The sequence below is a fragment of the Panthera onca genome, chromosome A1, assembly GCF_046562875.1.
Source record: "Panthera onca isolate mPanOnc1 chromosome A1, mPanOnc1 haplotype 2, whole genome shotgun sequence".
Lineage (NCBI taxonomy): Eukaryota > Metazoa > Chordata > Mammalia > Carnivora > Felidae > Panthera > Panthera onca.
In genome coordinates, this window is record NC_138339.1 from 29,358,398 (window position 1) to 29,376,898 (window position 18,501).

General features: G+C 41.6%; 1 protein-coding gene across 2 annotated transcripts in view; it reads left to right on the forward strand.

Moving 5' to 3' along the window:
* The window catches only part of SLC1A3 (solute carrier family 1 member 3), an 81,015-nt gene that overhangs the window by 44,042 nt on the left and 18,472 nt on the right, over window positions 1-18,501 (forward strand). The window lies entirely within an intron of this gene.

Genomic DNA, 18,501 nt, shown 5'->3' on the forward strand with positions numbered 1-18,501 from the left:
TCTTCACCTGAAAGCCCTCCTTACCTTCAGGACTTACCTGGGATGTCACTGCCTCCAGAAACCTTTCCTACCCTTGCAGTGTGACCAGCTGGCCCACTGTCATTCCCCACTTCCTCCAGCCAACTGTAAGTTTTATGGAAGCAAGGAATCATTTTGTTTGGTCCTCATCCCCTGGGAGGCTGGCAACAATCATTTTCGGAGATCCCAGAGTTTTTTCAGTTGTGTTAGAAAGTGTCATGAAAGTCTCCATTTTCATGTGAAAAAGGGTTATGCATTGTATGTTTTTTGGAGATGTCAACATAGAAGGGAAGAAGGGTCAAAATTCCCAGGTGACCTAGCTGTTCCAGAAACTCATTACGCTGCTTTCTTGAGTAGTGTCAGAACAGAAAAGCCAACATTTGGACTCTTGACAGAGAAATATTGCACCACCCAACTGCCAATTTATGAAGTTGGCTTTCTTTTCTTTCTTTCTTTCTTTCTTTCTTTCTTTCTTTCTTTCTTTCCTTCCTTTCTTTCTTTCTCTCTTTCTTTCTCTTTCTTTCTTTCTTTCTTTCTTTCTTTCTTTCTTTCTTTCTTTCTTTCTAAAAAGGCAGAGTTCTTTGCCATGCTATTCCTGGAAAGATTCACTGATTCTATCTTTCAGTTAACATTTGGTGGAGAGCCTGCTAACGCCATGGCATGCGGTTCTGCCCTAGGACACGAGAGCGTGTGCCGGCTGAGACAGTGAACATTACATGAGACTTTTCTGGTTGCCAGCTAGTTCGCTCCCCTGATAGGCATTTCCGGATGTGAGGAAAGATTTATTCTGGCACCTCCAGCCCCCACTGGTATGCACGCGCATACACACACACACACACACACACACATGCTGCATATTCCCTCTCTCTCCTCTATCTTGGAAGTTGGGAAATAGAGTTTACACTACAGCAGGATAGTTGGCTCTTGGTAACTTTCAAGGGGAGAAAGGGCACTTTCCTCCCCTGGAACTGAGTACAACAGCTTAAAAATAGAACAATGTGTGTTTGGTGTTTTCTTTTCATCCTCTGCATCAATAACAGGTGTACAGTTACAGACACAAAGAGCTAGATTCACGTCTTCTGCACGCCTCCGGAGAATTCCCAGAGTTACCCAGGGAGTAAAACTGGGCCTAAAACGTTCAGTAAAAAGAAAGTAACCCAATATAGCTGTGTGTTACTAACACTGCTGCATCACATGGTTTTTTAATTCTCCTCCCATAGTGACTCTACGAGTAGATGCACAGTGGAAGAAAATGTCACCAAAAACGATTCTTAGGAACCAGCGAACGAAGTTAAAACCTCTAAAAGCTGGATTCGGGAAACTGACAAAGCTACTGTAAATTGCAGGCTTTGAAATGGATAGAGAGAGGGTACTGAAAATTGAGCAAAGGTTCAGCTCCATAAACCAAATGAGACAAGTCAGGCTGATGTCCTTGTTGGCTTTTTAGTGCATTTAGTACCTTTTGTAAGATGTACTTCTCAAATTGTTTTACCACCTCTTAGAAGCATTGACCTCACATGTGCTTTGTGAGCGAGTGCGTCGTCCATTCTGCGGCATGTCTGTGGTCAGCAGTGGTGTTACTTAATGAAGAAGGTCACACATAAATTTACGGCACGAACGTGGCATCCCTTGCAAGCACACTTCTTGGCAGCTTCTTGCAATTCTTTCACGTTCCCTCCCTGAGGGAATGGCTCATAATAGATTTGAACAGATGCTAGGTGTTTGGCAGCCTTGTGAGGGGTACTCGTTTTCAAAATTCGGGTTATTTCATGTCTCATAATTAGAATTTCAACAGCCTTTATGCCTTCAATGTGTTCCAGTGTTCACATAAATACCTAACCTCTGACCACATTTACCCCTCGCGAGTTCTCCTAACCCATTCATTGGTTCTGACAACATCACTACTAAATCCTTGGCTCTCAGAGTCCGAACCGGTAAACATGCACAGGCAGATTTGATTTGGCAGTAAAATTGCTCCTTCTCCCTAAATGTGCTTTTCAAGTTGTCCCCGACAGCAAAGTTAAGTGTTGCCAGAACTCTGGCTTATAGGTTATTACTATTTCCCAAATCCTTTTTCTCCAGGGTCCCTCTCTTCTTGTGCCTCACACCCATCCCTTCTTTCCCAGCCCCCGGTCTGAGGCTCACCCAACACTGCCCTGCCTGCCCCGTGAGCATTGAGAGCAAGCACGAGGTTGTATTTCCCTCTGTAGTTCTGTGCCTGGCATTTACTAAGTGTTCAATAAATTTATCTCAAGTTGGCCAAGCATGGTTAGCTAAGAGAAAGGAAAATGTTCATTATTTTCTTTTTAATCTGCTTTGATGTCAGCCTCCGGCTCTGAGGGGGTTCTTACGGCCCTGCAGGGGCTGCTAGGGAGCACACAGAAAATTGTGCGTATAGAAAATCCACAATGAGCTGGAAAAGCCGGTGAAAATGTTCTCATGCCTCAAAACACTCAGGGGTAGGGGAAGGGGTGTGTTTGTGTTTCTTCCATACCGACTCCCCAACTCCCCGTGGATGGTTCTCCCATGCACCTCATGTCTTTGCAGAGTTTATCTCCCTACTTGAAACATTTTACACCTCTACACATTGGAGAGTTACTCCACAAGTATTCATGAGGCATTTACATGTGCTGTGGCCTCTGTAAGAGCATCGATACACAGGGGCACAGACTGCACCGTGTCTTTTATTTCCCTTGTCAAGCCTTGTACAGCTCTGTGCTTTCACTGCGTACGCATTAAATAGTGCTGACAGCCTCTGCCATATGTTTTCATGCTTCATTCCCTCCCTCGTCCGCATGGCATTTGTGCTCCCGAGTCATGCACAGCCGCTATTGTCGAATTGAGGTTGTTGATTCATTCAGTGTTGAGCTCCCTCGGTCAGCCGTGCTGGGTGCCAGCGAAGGCAGTCGCAGAGCTGTTACACGCAGACCCCGGGCCCTGGATCTCCTCCTCTGCAAGGACGAAATGTTTACACTGAGAAGTTGAAGAGGGGCCAGCTGAGTAGGGCAGAGCGTCTGATCAGAGAAGAGGAGCCTCGCTCTGCCTTTATGTATTTGTGGTGATCCCTGTGTGGTTCTGAAGAACACAAACCTTGGGGCTACCCGACTCGTTTCTATACCAGTCACGGTACTAACTCGCTGTGGGGAAGTTGCTTTGGCGCTCACGGCTCGTCTGTGGAGTGGAAATCGTAGTAGTGATAGTAATAGAAATATTTGCTATCTGTGCCACCCCAGGGGACCCCAGGAGAGCTCGGCTCAGATGGTGGCTGTGAGCATGCTTTACGTGAATTGTAGGCACTAGGCTCACGTTAGTGAGCGCCACCCCTCAGATTCGGCTTCGCTACTATCAACATCAACTTCGAAGGCCCTTTTGGCTTCCTTGGTGGGGAGTGTCAGGTGCAAAGCCCTTCCTTGCTTGTGCTTAGAGGGTCTGCCCAGAGAGGATCATTTCCTCAGTGTTGGCCCAGGTCATCTGAGACATCCTCATCCACGACACCTTGGCTTTGTCACTAAACGGTAACCAGTTTCGGAGCTCCTGTCACACGTGACCTCACCTCTTTTCAGCTGACTGGCTGCTTCCTACATCATGCCCTCAGAAACGCTTCTCTGCGTTTCTGAATGAGAAAACTGCCTGTGGGTGAGCCTGAGTAAGCAATTGAAATCCCTCTATTTTCTATGTTAAAATAAAAAACCCACTTGCCAAAAAAGGTCATGACCTTCCAAGATGGGGAAAATGTGACGTGTTATAAACAGAGTTTCAAGTTGGTGTGCTATATGGCAGAGCTTTAAGCCGTGTCGCATTAACAGAAGGCCTGGTGAAACTGTCATTCTGCGCTGGCCTCACCACTAACCAGTAATGGCATTTTGTACCTCACATGTATAAATCTTGGTTTCTTGGCCTCACTCACCAAACCTGGAGGTCCTCAGCTATGACTTAAGCCCCAGTTTTAGGCATTTAATTTTGGCTTTTTGATAACAGACTTGGTTTCCAAGGTTGTTTGCAGATCCCCTGTGGGATTACATTCTCTACAATCAAGTTTCCATAGCATTAAGATGTGTGTAAATTAGAGGCAATGCTACATGGTTTACTTAGCCTGGGACAGAGCCGGGCACTTGGTAACTCCTCAATAATTAGCTAAATAATGTGTGGTTTACACGCTAAGCTGAAAATATCTGAGAACATTGGCATCATCTTTCAAATTGTGTTTACTCTCACCTTAAAGTGATAAAATGATTGTCTGCATTGCAGATTTATTCTTTGATTCATCAGTGACAATTTTTATTATACCTGCCATAATAATGACTAGCAGTTATTGATTATGAAAGACACAGCAGGCATTGAACACACATATTTGTTATCCCTTCTGCAAGGTCGTTACTACTATCTCCATTGTGTGGACCAGGAAACTTCCCAAGGTTCCCCTGCTAGCAAGTAGCTGAACCTGTGTTCAAACTCAGATCCATTTGTCACGAAAGCCCCCTCTCTGTAGTGCCTTGTGGCCCCTATTGCAGGGTGGCCTCTACATTTGTACTGGATCAATTTATAATGCTAAAGTGTTTCTGTTGCCTTGATTTTACTGCTTACGATAAAGTCTTTACATGAACTGAACATTTTCCACAATTTTCCCATTCTTGTGCATTTAATTCTTTATGTCATATATGGTTGAACATTTGATTATTTGGTGAGAATATGACTTGTTTACTCAACAGAAGATCTCCTTGGGCTTAGGAACTACTGTTTATACATCTGCATCCCAGGACCCATTGCAGTGATGAGCTCCCGTTATAGTAGATGTTACATAAATAACTTCTTGATTTGTGGATGGAGTACAGTTGCTTATTCTCACCTACTGAATTTGCAGACTATGTCATTCATCATTCATCATTCATTCACCAAATATCTATCGAGTCTCGACTCTGGTAGCCACAGGGCATATAGCAATAAATGTGGGCCACTGTGTATATTCATAATTGAAAGATGATAACCTGGAAAATCACAAGCTGATATGTTATCATGGAAGAAGTAAAAGCAAAGATGAATTAAAGGCACTCAGATAAGGAACCTTTCGATGGTCAGTAGAGCACATCCAGAATTTTTTTCCCGATGAACTATCCAATAAACTTTCCTGAAGCTTAAAATAATTATTATATCTTTCTCATATGAACAACTCATGTTTGTATTAATTCTTGGTGTGTTTTATCTCTCCCCAAATAATATTACATTCCCATTTAGTAGAGAAAGATATTTATCAGTATATACCTTTCTAGATTGATACCACTGACCCTTTCAGGAAAAGAGAGTTATTTCCTAAAGCTACGAAGTCAGGTTTACTGGATTCCCAGAAAACAGTTTGTAATAGTTTCATGTTCTACAAGGAATATATTGTGGAATTACTCCCTTCCTATAATAACGTTTAGTGTGGAATTCCTGTCACAATTTGTTTGGGTTGTTCTCAAATTTTTTGAATCTCTAGTACTACTTTTGACAATAAAATAGGACCTAATAAGACAGTGAAATCAGTTTGAAACTGGCTGAACATTTACACCTAAAGAGTGTTTAGGACCCCATATCAAGCTGGAAAAACCTAGTGAAGTGCAGTGTTGTACTTTTTAAAAGCCCTCTCCTGTTCACATTTTTATCAACAACTTAAAGACCTAGAAGGCACCTACACTGGGTTTTCAGATGACATAAGCCCCAGAAGAATGGCTTCTACCACATAGGCCTAAGATCATGATTCAAAATGACTTCAATTGGCTGCAGGGCTGGATGGAAACCAACAAAATGAAGTTGAGCAGGGGATAAATGTATATTTCTGCTTTCAGATTCAAAAGGCAATTGTGCAATTACAGGATGGGGAGAGACTGAGCTTGGCACCAGTTCATGTGACTAAAAGCTTAATATGAACCAATAGTAGGATGTGGTGGCGAAAAAAGAATGAATATAGTCGTGTTTACTCAGTTATAATTATTAATAGTTCACTGTACTCTGCGCTGGTCACACTGCATCAGGAGTAATTTGTTAATTCTGAGCACATTCAGGAGTGACTTTGACAAAGCAAAGTAGCTATTAAGAGGGTGCTGAATCCATTCCAAGACACATTTATTGGGCTCCTGTTTTGGGCAGGCACTGTGCTAACCAATGTGGGGAATAAAGGTATGAAGAGACATTGCCAGTCTCTAGCCTCAAGGAGTTGAACATTTAAATGGAGAGCATAGGGGTGCCTGGGTGGCTCAGTTGGTCCAACTCTTGATCTCAGTTCAGGTCTTGATCTCAGTGTCATGAGTTCAAGGCCCCATGCATGACTGTAAAACAAAATCGACTATGAAACTCAAGGCTCAGCTAAGGAACACAGAATTCTAAGTTGCCTGGAAGAATGGGGTAGGCCTGGGCAGGCAAGAAAGCTGGGCCAAGAAGGTTTGGACCAGAGCATGAGGGCATTGACTGGTAAGCAGTGAGAGGGATTACAGGTTGGCAATCATCTGGAAATAATGGTACATGAGGATCCGTTGGAGAAATGATGAGTATTTAGTCTGGAGAAAAAAGCCCAATGTCCCTCTGATAAATGTGAACCAGACTTGCTCTGTATTCCTCCAGAAGGAAAATTTATCTCAAGAGAAAAGGGTTATAAGGAACCAGATTTTGCTTCTTCCTAACCACCATTTTTTAAAATTCAAACCTACCCAATAGAGAAGAGCTAGCCAAGGAGATGGTGAGTGCCATCATGGATAGACTCAGAGAAAGTTCCATAACTGATACTCTAAAGGGAATGGGTGGGGGGGTGGGGGGGGGGGGACGGTGCAGCTTCACCAAGAGACATGAGAGTTCTAGGAATTTCCTAAGGCCTTTGCAGTGTGAAATTATCCATGGTTGAGTGTTCCTCCTTTCTCCTTTGATTTAAAATGTACAATGGTATATCAACTTCTGAATAAAGCCTGCATGTTAGGACTCCCCAGTTCAATGAGATCTCAGACTAATTCTAATGAAGGCTGCTCAGTGCTTGGACAGTAGCCATTCATCACCATTGCTTGACTTTTCAACATGTGCATGATCCTTTTTTGTTGTGATGTAGAGCATCCATTCAAATATGAATTTAACAGATTTTTGCCAGAGTTCCCCATTTAGGTGAATCAAATGCAAGTCAACAATTGATACAAGTCCAGTGCAAAGACTTTATCTCACAAAGAATCTCCAGGGCTGTCAATGTAGGGATTAAACAGGGAGTTCTGGAGGCAAGGAAACTTGAGTTCACATGCCAGCAATGCCACTTTTACTAACTGTGTGATCCTGAGCAAGAGATTTAACCTCCCTGTGTCCTAATCTGTAAATGGGGTTGACCATTATTATGACCATTATTAACCTTTCGGGTTTGGGAGGATTTAATGAGATAAAGCACTTAGCAGGTGCCTAGCAGGATGGGGTCTGATTTTACTGATGGAGTTCTCACATTTTATAGTCATGTTCCAAGGAACCCTTCAGAGTTAAAAATATTTTTATAAAACAAAAACATATGCGTCGTCATCATCGTGGCTAACTTATATGTGTCAGATATCTTTCTAAGGCATCGTACATCAAACTCATTTATTCCTTGGAATGACCCTGGGAAGTAAATACCATTATTATCCTTCATTTACTAAGACACTGAGAGGTTACATATCTTGACCAGTCACAAGTGATGGAGCCAGGATTCAAAGCAAACAAACTCCGGAGTTTATTATAACCATTTCCTTCTAATACGTATCAACAGATTTCCCCGTTTTCCTCCCAATTCCATTCCAAATCATTCTGCTGGATACTTTATGCATTTTACTTGTTCAGGGCTGTTTCACAAAAATATATTTTAAAATTTTACGTCTACTAAAATGCATGAGGACCCTATCAATCATGTCTTTGGCCAGAGTATTGAGAAGGTCCTTCATAAAAGTTGAATAAATGCATGAATAAGTGAAAATTTTTTAATTGTAGAAGCAATGACTATAGCCACTTTTAAAAGAAGCAAGATGGGGTGCATGGGTGGCTCAGTCAGTTAAGCATCCAACTCTTGACCTCAGCTCAGGTCTTGGTCTCTCAGGCATGATCACCATGGTCCTGGTGGTGAGATCAAGTTATCCTTACTATATCCTTACTATCCTTACTATAACTTCACTGCCTTACTACCTCTTTCCATTATTTGCGATGGGGCCATTGTAGCTATTTGAATCATTCATTTGAAATCATTCATTTGAATTCAGCTTTTTTTTTTTAAGTTTATTTATTTATTTTGAGAGGGAGGGAGGGAGAGAGGCAGTGGGAGAGAGAGAGAGAGAGAGAGAGAGAAAGAGAGAGAATCCCAGTCTCCACACTGTCTAAGCAGAGCCCAACATGGGGCTTGAAATCACGAACCGTGAGATCATGACCTGAGCCGAAATCAGGAGCTTAACCAATTGAGCCACCCAGACTTCCCATATTGAATTCAGTTTTTCACCCTGCTTTCACTTACCTTATTTATAAATATTTTATCTCATCCCCTTTTTAACAATGTTGCCAGTTCACTCTCCCCTCTCTTTGTGTTTTTTGTTCGTTTGTTTTTGGTTTTGGTTTTTGTTTTTTGCCATCTAATGTTACCAGATTTTACTCAATGACCCATCCAGTAGTTGTTTTTTCCAAACACTGGCAACTGCATTGTTACCCACCCTATCCTCATTTTCCAAGTTAAAGAATAATTTTTACAATCCAATCCATGCAACATCAGTGTCAAATCAACCACACACCGTCTCCACTCCCTGTCTCTGCACCCTCCTGGATATCCCTGAAGTCTATTCAGGATAAGTGGAGTTAGACGGAAGGGGCTGCCCCTAATTTTCTTTGGAGAACATGTGGGAATTTCTAAATACCTCTTTAAAAAACATCAAAATATGAAACTGAGAAGCACACAGAAACTATGTACAAAGGTTGCAAAACTAAGGTAGAATATGCAGAAACAACTCCCTTTTGTAGAAGGGAAAAGCTGCAAAAGTCTTGCACCACTGCTGGTGGAATATATCAGGAATAATTAAGTTCCATTGTCGCCCTTGGCCCTGGGGGCAAAAATGCAGCTTTTCCTGTTTCAAGGAGAGACTGTTCTCTTACTATACTTAAGGCAGATGTAAGGGAAGCCAACCCATTCTAGAGTTTGCCACAGTCTTTTTCACTGGGTGAAGTGATACTGCTTTATTGTTTAGGTCAGGTAGCCGGGAGCATAATCTCCCCCTCCTTGGGTGCGACTATTCCTTTATAGATTAGATAAGAACAACTGATGAAGTTTTAAATGCTGAGAAAATTAATCAGAACTGAAAAGGGGTGTGTTGGCCACTGCCCAAGAAATATGCTGACTGAGATAAAGCACCTACTGAACTTTTTCTCCATCCCATGCTTCTCTGCTTGGTGGTCTCCCTTCTCGTCTTTCTGTCTTCTCTCCTTCTGTCATTCTCTCAACCCCTTGTCTCCATAATTTTCTCTTCCTTCTCTGTTCAACCCCAGCTCTGTCCCCAAAGACTTAACTGTCACATTCTTTTAACTGGCCAGAACATGGACTGAAATTTTTGAAAATTTATTCTTGTATATAGTATATAAGGTCCTACATCCTAGATTTAATTTCGAGAATAGCTAAAGTGAACACATTTTATTCTTAATTATTTCTTTTTTTATATATAAGAAATGTATCTTTTTAGAATATGTTCATTTCAGTTTCAATAAACAAACTTAACCTCGGTCCATTTCCAAGTTCTCAGAGTGGTGATGATTCCAGAATCTTTTGATGGCAAGGAATGGGATGGATGTCAAGTTGCAACCGTGGGTATGGCTGCTTTGGCCCCAGGAATCTCTGCTGCTTCCCAACCTCATTTCAGCGGGTGGAGACACACTCCTGCCTCAACTGTTCTGGGAAGCTGGGCCAGGTCGAACTGGTTTTTAATGTCCATATGTTGCTTTCAATTTCCATTCGGCTTTCAATTCCTTTTCTTCTGTGAGGGACAGGCCTTCCATGGGAAGAAAGGGAACCCCTTGAGTCTGACATGTTCTGCAGTCAGCTTGAGATGCCTTTTGATTAACTTTGAACGAGTCTGGCCCAGTTGTGGAATTTAGTCCCACTCAGCATTCTGCCAGCAGGGAAACATGCTGTCTTGACCATCATCTTCCGAAGAAAGTCGCATGGGACACAGGACATAAAGGTCTTTTCCACAGCCAGTAATTCAAAGTAAAGAGGCTGCTTTGGAAATTGCAAGCTACTCATCTAGTGATTGGTTGTAAATCATGATTCTTTTGGGGAAAAGGCAGAAGGGGCTGGAGCTCTGGCCCTCAAAGAACTTCCTGTCATTAAGCTGAAGTAATTTGCTGCTCTCCACACACTCTTTCTACTGTGAGGGAAGTCACCTACTTTCCCTGGTCACATAGGTGGCCCTGGTGGGTGCTGTTGATGGCTGACTGCATGTTGGCACATCTTGGTACATGATAGAGGTTTCTTTTCAAAGCCAAGCTTCACAGGTATAACCAGGAGTTGGTCTGATCAGCCCCTTGTCTCCATGGCCCAACCCACGCTTTTTCTTTTAGCTGCTATTTTCTGTGGTCCTGGGTTTCTAAATCTTGGCGAGAAGACAATCATTCCTTTGTGCTCGGCTGTTACAATGAGGTAACCAAAGAAAGGGTCTTGGTCTGAGGCTGTCAGCTGTTACTAATCACTACTCCCCAGCTCATCATGGGTCCTGCTCGCCTCTCCCTCTTGCTCTGCTTAGCACACATAAAGAAGATGAATTACTCCCTGGTTCCTCTTCAGAAAAGCATATTGTGCAGCACATTCCAATATCGTGAGCAAAGGATGGGCTAATGTGAAGGGTAAATGGGTATCTAAATCACCTCTCAGTGGGTCTTGTGCCGGCAGCTTGTGGGCCTGTGAGAAGTGAATCTCAGAGCTGGCTCTTCAGAGGTTTTCTTGAAACCTTGCTGAGAGAGAGAGGAAGTCCCCATGGCAGGTTCCCCGGCAGACCGTGTCACTGGAATGATCACAGGGCTGTGCTAGGCTGTAATGAGAGTCTGATGGATGGTTAAGACTAGTGTAGAGAAGAGCGACCTTGACCACTCAGAGGACCTCACCAGCTGGTAATCCAGGAGAAGTATTCCCAACCAGAGGTCAAGGAGGCCACTGGAAGGCCTTTGATATTGGAGGTAGCAGCAGTGAAAGCTGGGTCTCAATTTCCCCTCACTGCTTCCCCGTTTGAAAGTTCATTTTCAGAGGATGACTATAGCCAGAGGAAAGGGATGGCTGCTTTGTCCTAGAAGACTGGGGATAAAAGGTGATTTGTGTGACTTTTTCTTCCACTAAATAATATTGTCTGTTCCTTTGAGTTTACTCTTTACCCATCTTTCAGAATAGAACATTTCCCTTTTGCCTTTCCACACTTCATTTTACTAGTAAACTGTAGAACTCGAAGAAAGACTTTTGTTGACAGTTTTAAGGGTCGAATTAAAAATCAATTTGCCTGACAAATTATATGCCATCACAAGCAATAAATTTGTAAAGAAGCTTCCTTGTCATTCTCATGCAATATAACCTCATAAAATGAAGTGGTATTATAGGTGAATGAAATATGAAGTTTTGTGATATTATGAACAGCTACATGGGAAGGAAACTTTGGCCAAGGTGGAAACCCCTGGGAAGATACTTGTGATTTACTTGACTGTGAATTTCACAAAATTGTTCTCAGCTGCTTATAGAGGTGGTTTGACTCTTCTTCACTAAGAATCACCGATGAAAGTAAATGCCTCTTTGCTCAAAGTTGCATGAAGCTAAATCTCTTCTCAAAAATGTCCCCTTCTTGACAACGTCTGCAGAATTTCTGTTCATTTCAACTGACCGTATGTTAGAGATCAGCACCCTTGTCTCCTTCGTCTCCACTAGCAAGATGACATACATTTTTGGGTGCTGTGGGCAGCCCAAGGTCATAGGAAGTGAAGATGACAATGATGGAGTCCTGACTCCTTTTTTAAACGTCTACTATTAACTGAATGGGGGCATCTACCAATGTTTGGAAGCTACTTTTTTTTTTTTTTACTAGAACCTACAAATAAAATACAAATCTATTCCTATTTGGGTGCCCCCTTCAAAAAAACAGGAAGAAAAGATACAAATGAATTTTATATTGGGACCTGGCCACACACACACACACACACACACACACAGCTGAAAAAAGATCCACAAAATAATACTTAACTTTATCACAGGCGACACCTTTAATATTTTCTATTCTGTCCTCTTTCACTATTGGAAAAAAATACTAGTCATAACCCACTGAATTGATTTCATGACCTGCATCATTAGCACTTGTCAGACCCCATCTCTCTCTTCCATTCCCTTTTCTATGTTTATGTTTTCACTTATTCACTCGTTGTTCTGTTAACATGTGGACAGATAGGACTTCAGCAGTTACTTATCTAGGCTCATCTGCAAGACTGCATCATGTTAGTAAAAGATGGAAAATTATATAGGAGTGGAAGAGGAAGGGAAAGAGGAAGGGTGCTCCTGGTAGTGAATAGTAGAGGTGTGCCAGCCTTCCACCTTCCTGACTATCCCAGGGACACCTTGCTGTGAATGACCCCCCAGTTCTGGAAATGAAGCTCCCAGGTAACACTCAGCCACTCTTTCCCCACCAGATCTGTCTCTCCCTCTTCAAGATAGAATGAACCTCACTATTTTGGATTAGTTGGGGGAAGAGAAACTAAAATTGATGAATCAGAATTACAGAGTATTTTAAACAAAAAGCAACTTTAGTACTTGTAAGTCACAGTAACCTAACCTAAATGTTAAAAAAAAAAAAATGTGTGTGGCCGCTACCCTGCATAACAACAATAACGGTGATAAGAATGATTATTCGAGTATTTATGGGATACCTTCCGGTGCAGGCACTGTTCTAGGCACTGAGGCTACATCAGTGAATAAAACAGATGGTTCTGCCTTCTTGGTACTAAAATTCTTGTAGAGAAAGACACATAATGATCATAACTAGCATTTATCAAGAAGCTGCTTTGTCTGGATTCTTTATATAAGTTTTCCCTAAGCTTGCAAATTTTACAAATATTATTAGCTTCTTGTCTAGATGAAATAGAGACTTAGAGAGGGCAAATAATACTTAGGGAATAGATTGCTTATTACTTATAAGCTTAATTAATAATAGCAGCTAACATTTGTTGAGTCCTTACTATGTGCCAGGCACTATGCTAAGTGCTTTCAGTATGGAAGTCCCTTTAATGCCAATGAAAACCCAGTAAGGGAGCTTTCGTTATTCCCATACTACAGTTGAGGAAACTGAGGCTTACAGAGGCTTACAGAGGTCATATGCTACCAGAGCCAGAAGTGAAATCCAGGTCTTCTCACATGAAAGCCTAAACTCTTAATCACTGAACTATAATTTTTTTTAAAAAAGAATATGTTTCCAAAATACCTGAGGTTGGCCTTAAGCAGTTTGAACTATTGTTTACTTACTGGTTGTGATTCAAAAATTGTAATACAATCATTACCAACCTTTTCTAACCTTTTATTGGAAAAAAAAAACTTTTTAAAGATTCCTTTAAAGATTCTTTGTCCCAGAACCTGTAGAATCATAGAACTTTACTTTTAACTTTTTACTTTTTAAAGATTCTTTAAAGATTCTTTTAAAGATTCTTTTGTCCCAGAACCTATAGAATCGTAGAACTTTACTTTTTTTTTTTCAACAAACTAGTCTGTAAAGGGGCCAGAAGGAAATACTTTAGGGAAGAAAAATGTAACATAGTTTTAGATTTAAAGTGATTTACTTTATCCTTACTCCCCACCCCCACCAACCTCCCCCTGCCTTTCCTCTGAGCTTTTGGACCCTTTTGCTCACTCTCTTTTCAGAGGGTTCCAGCGTGCCCCTGCTCCAGTGGTGGGTGGCTGCTTTATGACACAAGAGATCATTTTTCAATCTATAAATATGAAGTATATTGTGCTCTTAGAATTTAACTTTCTTATTAACAATTCATCACCTTTAGTCTAATGACTATGGTACATGCTGGAGCTCATCCTTGGTTTCCTTGTTGTAAGTGTGCCCATTTTGAAATTCTAGGAGGATGGAGAACAGGCGGCTTTCATTAGATGAGTATTTGAGAAGCCCACTGTGGAGAAGGAGTGCATCTAAAATAAAATAAAAACTGAAACAGACAATATTCCTGAATCAGCACTTACCATCCCCCGCCTCTTCCGTTCTTTCTGGGCCTGATCCAGCAGCCCTGGAAGAACAATGAAACACCATGAGAATGAGTAGTAAGACAATTCATCACAGAAGTCTTCTTCCTTAAATTTCAGTTTTTAAAAGCAGAGACAGGAGTTATTGGGGGCAGTATAAAAAGACACATGAATGGATAAGACACAGATTTTTAGCAGATGGGAGAATAAAATCCATGCAAATAATAGAGCCTTGAGAATTGACATTATTTATATGTTATCCTTTATACTTGGCTTTACACATACTTCATTTATCCAAGAAGTCATACCAAATAATATACCAAAAGAAATCTAATTTACAACATAGACGTATAGAGTTCTACATACATATTTATGAAACACTCCCTCCCCCCTCCATCCCCCAAAACCATGAATTTGGTGCATGTTTGTTAATGTTAACTGATTACCAAAAGACTGTCTTTATAAACAAAGAGGTAAATGCGTATTTACCTATTTGCTAAGAAACTCTTTTCTTCCTTCCTCTCTGTTCAAAGTGACTGCTGCCTAAAATACTCAGGTATCTGAAGCAAAGTCTTAATCTTCTACATTCTAAAAAACATCTTATTTGATCTCTTTTATTTTTTTAAGTGTTCATTTATTTATTTTGAGAGAGAGCTTGAGCAGGAGGAGGGGCAGAGAGAGAGGTGAGAGAGAATCCCAAGCAGGCCCTGAGCCGTCAGTGCAGAGTGCAGTGCGGGGCTCAAACTCACGAACTGAACCGTGATATCACAACCAGAGCTGAAATCAAGAGTAGGACCCCCAACTGACTGAGCCACCCAGGAGCCCCTCGTTTGATCCCTTTTAGATGCTTACCTCATTGGTGAACATGTAATAGGCAGAAATGATCAATGGATTGCTATCTTGATGGCTGATTCTTGATGGGTTGGTTTTTAGAAAGGAAAATAAGATTCACATACCCACAGCCAGCAAGTATCCATGACCCTTTACATTCCATTAGAACATGCTCTTGGCTGCTTTTCTAGGAATGGTGAGAAATGTGTACTAATTGATTAATTCTCTAGCTAGTCCTTCCGTGACCAGTGTCACCCACTTCCTCTTAAGGTAGGGAATGCCGAGTAACGTGCCAGAGTGTCTCCACAGTTACCTACCTCCACAGAATTTTCCTCCAGCCAGTTGGCTCATCTCAACATTGAACCCAGATGCAAGAGAGTTAGAGAAAGCTAGCATGGATAACAAGCAAACGAAATGTGGGTGACTCCTAGCTTGTCCATAAGAAGAGAGGTATAGTGGAAAGAGTGATCCCTTGGGAGTGTGGGTTCGAATTCTGCTACTGCCATTTACTAGCTATGCAACACTGGACAAGTTACTTAACTTCTCTGACCTCCTGTATCTTTACCTTCGGAATGATATCAACGACATCTACAACATAGAGTTGATATGAAATTAGATGAATATCTGCCATTGATTGGGGGTGGGGTTTTGTGAGTAAGTTAGTGAATTAGCACCAAAGTTAATTCAAAATATATAAAGCATATAAACATAACAAACACGTCTTTATCATAAGAAGACCAGTCATGGTGCTTGTAGCAATTGTACGATATAGTATTTCTTGGGTTTCAAGAAGGTCTCAATTCTGATGGCAGAATTGCCATTCATAATAAAGATGTAAAGATGTCTTGAATGGGTCTGGTTTTGCTAAACCCAGCTCTAATGAAGAAAAAGAGACCAGTTGAGATCAGTATCTTTACTACTTGCTCAGGAATGTGTTTCTCAAATGTATGTTTAGACAAACGCATAGTTGTTGTAACACAGTCCCATCAGTACCTACATACCCGAGTGACCTCCTGTCTCCCTTGCCCTGGTGCCTTTTACTTCCACATATTTTGAAGTGACAAGGTTCAGTTAAAACTTTCTCTTTCCAAACATGTAGGGCACTTCCTGCCAGAGTTTCCTTTTCTACAAAGTGATTTAGTACTTTACCCTTGCCCCCAGATGATCTGACATGTGTGTATAGTCTCTGATGTAGAGCTTTGTCTCAGATTTCAGGAGGCTGGGGAACAGAGATGGTCACAGAGTTTGGGTAAGGGAGAGAAAGAGTGACACTGCCCATATTGGGTTTTGTCTTCCAGAGCTCGTCCTCCATTTTCCTGGTTCCACCAGTATCGGGGCTATTCCCTGCGTGTGGCACACTGTCCACATCCGTCCTGCTTTTGCCCTCCTGACGGTGTGTGGCCTTGTCCCCAGTCCCCTTTAGTTTTACAAGCCTGTCTCAGGGGAAGGGGAATGGTCAGGGCTGGTGGGTGGTGAGGAGGAGATGGAGGACCAGGGGCAGAGGTGGGAAGGCCAGGACCCCTTTTCGGAAAGGACCTACCTGGAGAATTGGCTAATGAAGACACTCCCCTCACCCCAACACATACACAACCCTCTTTCCTTGGCTGAAATAATAGCAGCTGCTGCTTTATCCTCTTTCAAAGGAAAAGGGCCAATATACAGAGGTGGGTGAGGCCTCTCATTTGACTGTGGATTCTCCTTCTGGGCTCACTGCTAAAAAAATGCCTTGGTGGTTGTCTTCAGCTATTTCCGAATTTAAAAGTATGGAGAAAATACTTTTACATTGGTTTTCATTTTTAAATTAAAAAAAAAATCCTATAAATAATACTCATTTCTTTGAGTTGATAGCCTTGTAGCTGTGGATTCCGGGATAACTTCAACCCCTACCCCATGGTGGGAGGGAGGGAGATTTAAGCCCCCTCCTTTGTTTGCCACTTTGGTTTCCAGTGCTCTGCCTTGACCACTTAGCGCTCTCTCTGAATAGCTATAGGTCGGGAATAGTGGGCAGGAACGTCAGAGAAGCGTTGGCATGAGAACGGAACAGCACTACAGAATAGAAGGCAAGAGGGAAAGAAAGCATCTCAGAGGAAGAAAATACCGCTGCCTGGTACCCCCTAGCAGAGATATCCGGCCTATTGTGCCCACACCACTTGCTGCAGAAGAATTTCAGGCTTCAGTGGTGACAAGCTCAGGCTATAATGGGCAAGAGAGCAGGCCCCTTCTGAGAGAAATTATTTCAGGCACAGGAAGCCAAAATATTTGAGATGTGATTCAGACCTGAGGATGAAAATGGTGGGACGGGACACTTTGAGAACAGATTGGCCCATTTTGAAGGTTGGCGAAAGTGTTGAAGTGGCCTCATCTCAATAAATGGACACTCAGCCCTGGGTGTCTTGAAATGCGTGGGGAGGAGAAGTTAAATTCATGCATTAAAGCCAAAGTTGGCCTTGCTGTTTGTGGGAGCTGCAAGTGGTTTTCTCAGAGGCAGAAAGTACAGGAAGATTATTTACATAAAAGCAAAGTTCAAGTTCCCACTCCATTTTATTTGTTGTTAACTAAGACCTGAGACAGTCACTTAAGTGTTTTTAAATCTGTGTTACAGGTTGTTGTTAAAAATAAGAACGTATCATAAGCATGATAATAAGTGTTTATTATGAACGACAGGGTTCAAATACAAATGAAATTATAAATTGAAAGCTCTGGCCTCAGTTCCCACATCAGCTCATTACCACTCTATCATGTTTTTTTGGGCAAACCCAGCCAGTTATCTGGCAACTGTTGATACTATTTTTTCCAATACTTAACCTTACTCTAAATATGTTGGTATGAACAGGGTCACTACCTAAAGATTGAACCACTATTAGAATCTGATACTGATCATTGGGATACAGTATAACCTTTTAGTACAATTTATAAAAACACAATTTTAAATAGTAAAGAAAATGGGCCCAATTCATTATAATTGGATTGTACTATAATTGGATTTTAGAGTTTTAGTGCGATTCAGGAGGGGAAAGAAAGAGGAAAAGTGGGGAAATAACTAATGAAACAGAAGAGCTCATATTATTATAATCTAATCTTCTGAGGGGTTTGTATCATTTCCAATTTTTTTCCATCCAAGAGGCATTAAGATGTGTTCCATTTGCTAGAGTAGTAAGGGAAATCTTGAGAGTCGCGCCTCCTTTTTTACCTAGGATAACACCTCGCCTGAGGTAGACTTTGAAGAATGTCCTGAAAACAAGGGGGTGAAGATGTTTAACATGAGATGAGGTACTCCATGCCCAGGGGATGAGGTGGAAACATGAGAAGAACCCTACCAAAATAAAAAAAAAATTTTTTTTTGTAATTTTGATGAGATGAAATGAAATGAAACCACAGAAAAACTGTTTGAGAACTTTGGCTTTATAACATAATGTCTAATTTAAATTAAATGCAAGTTGAAG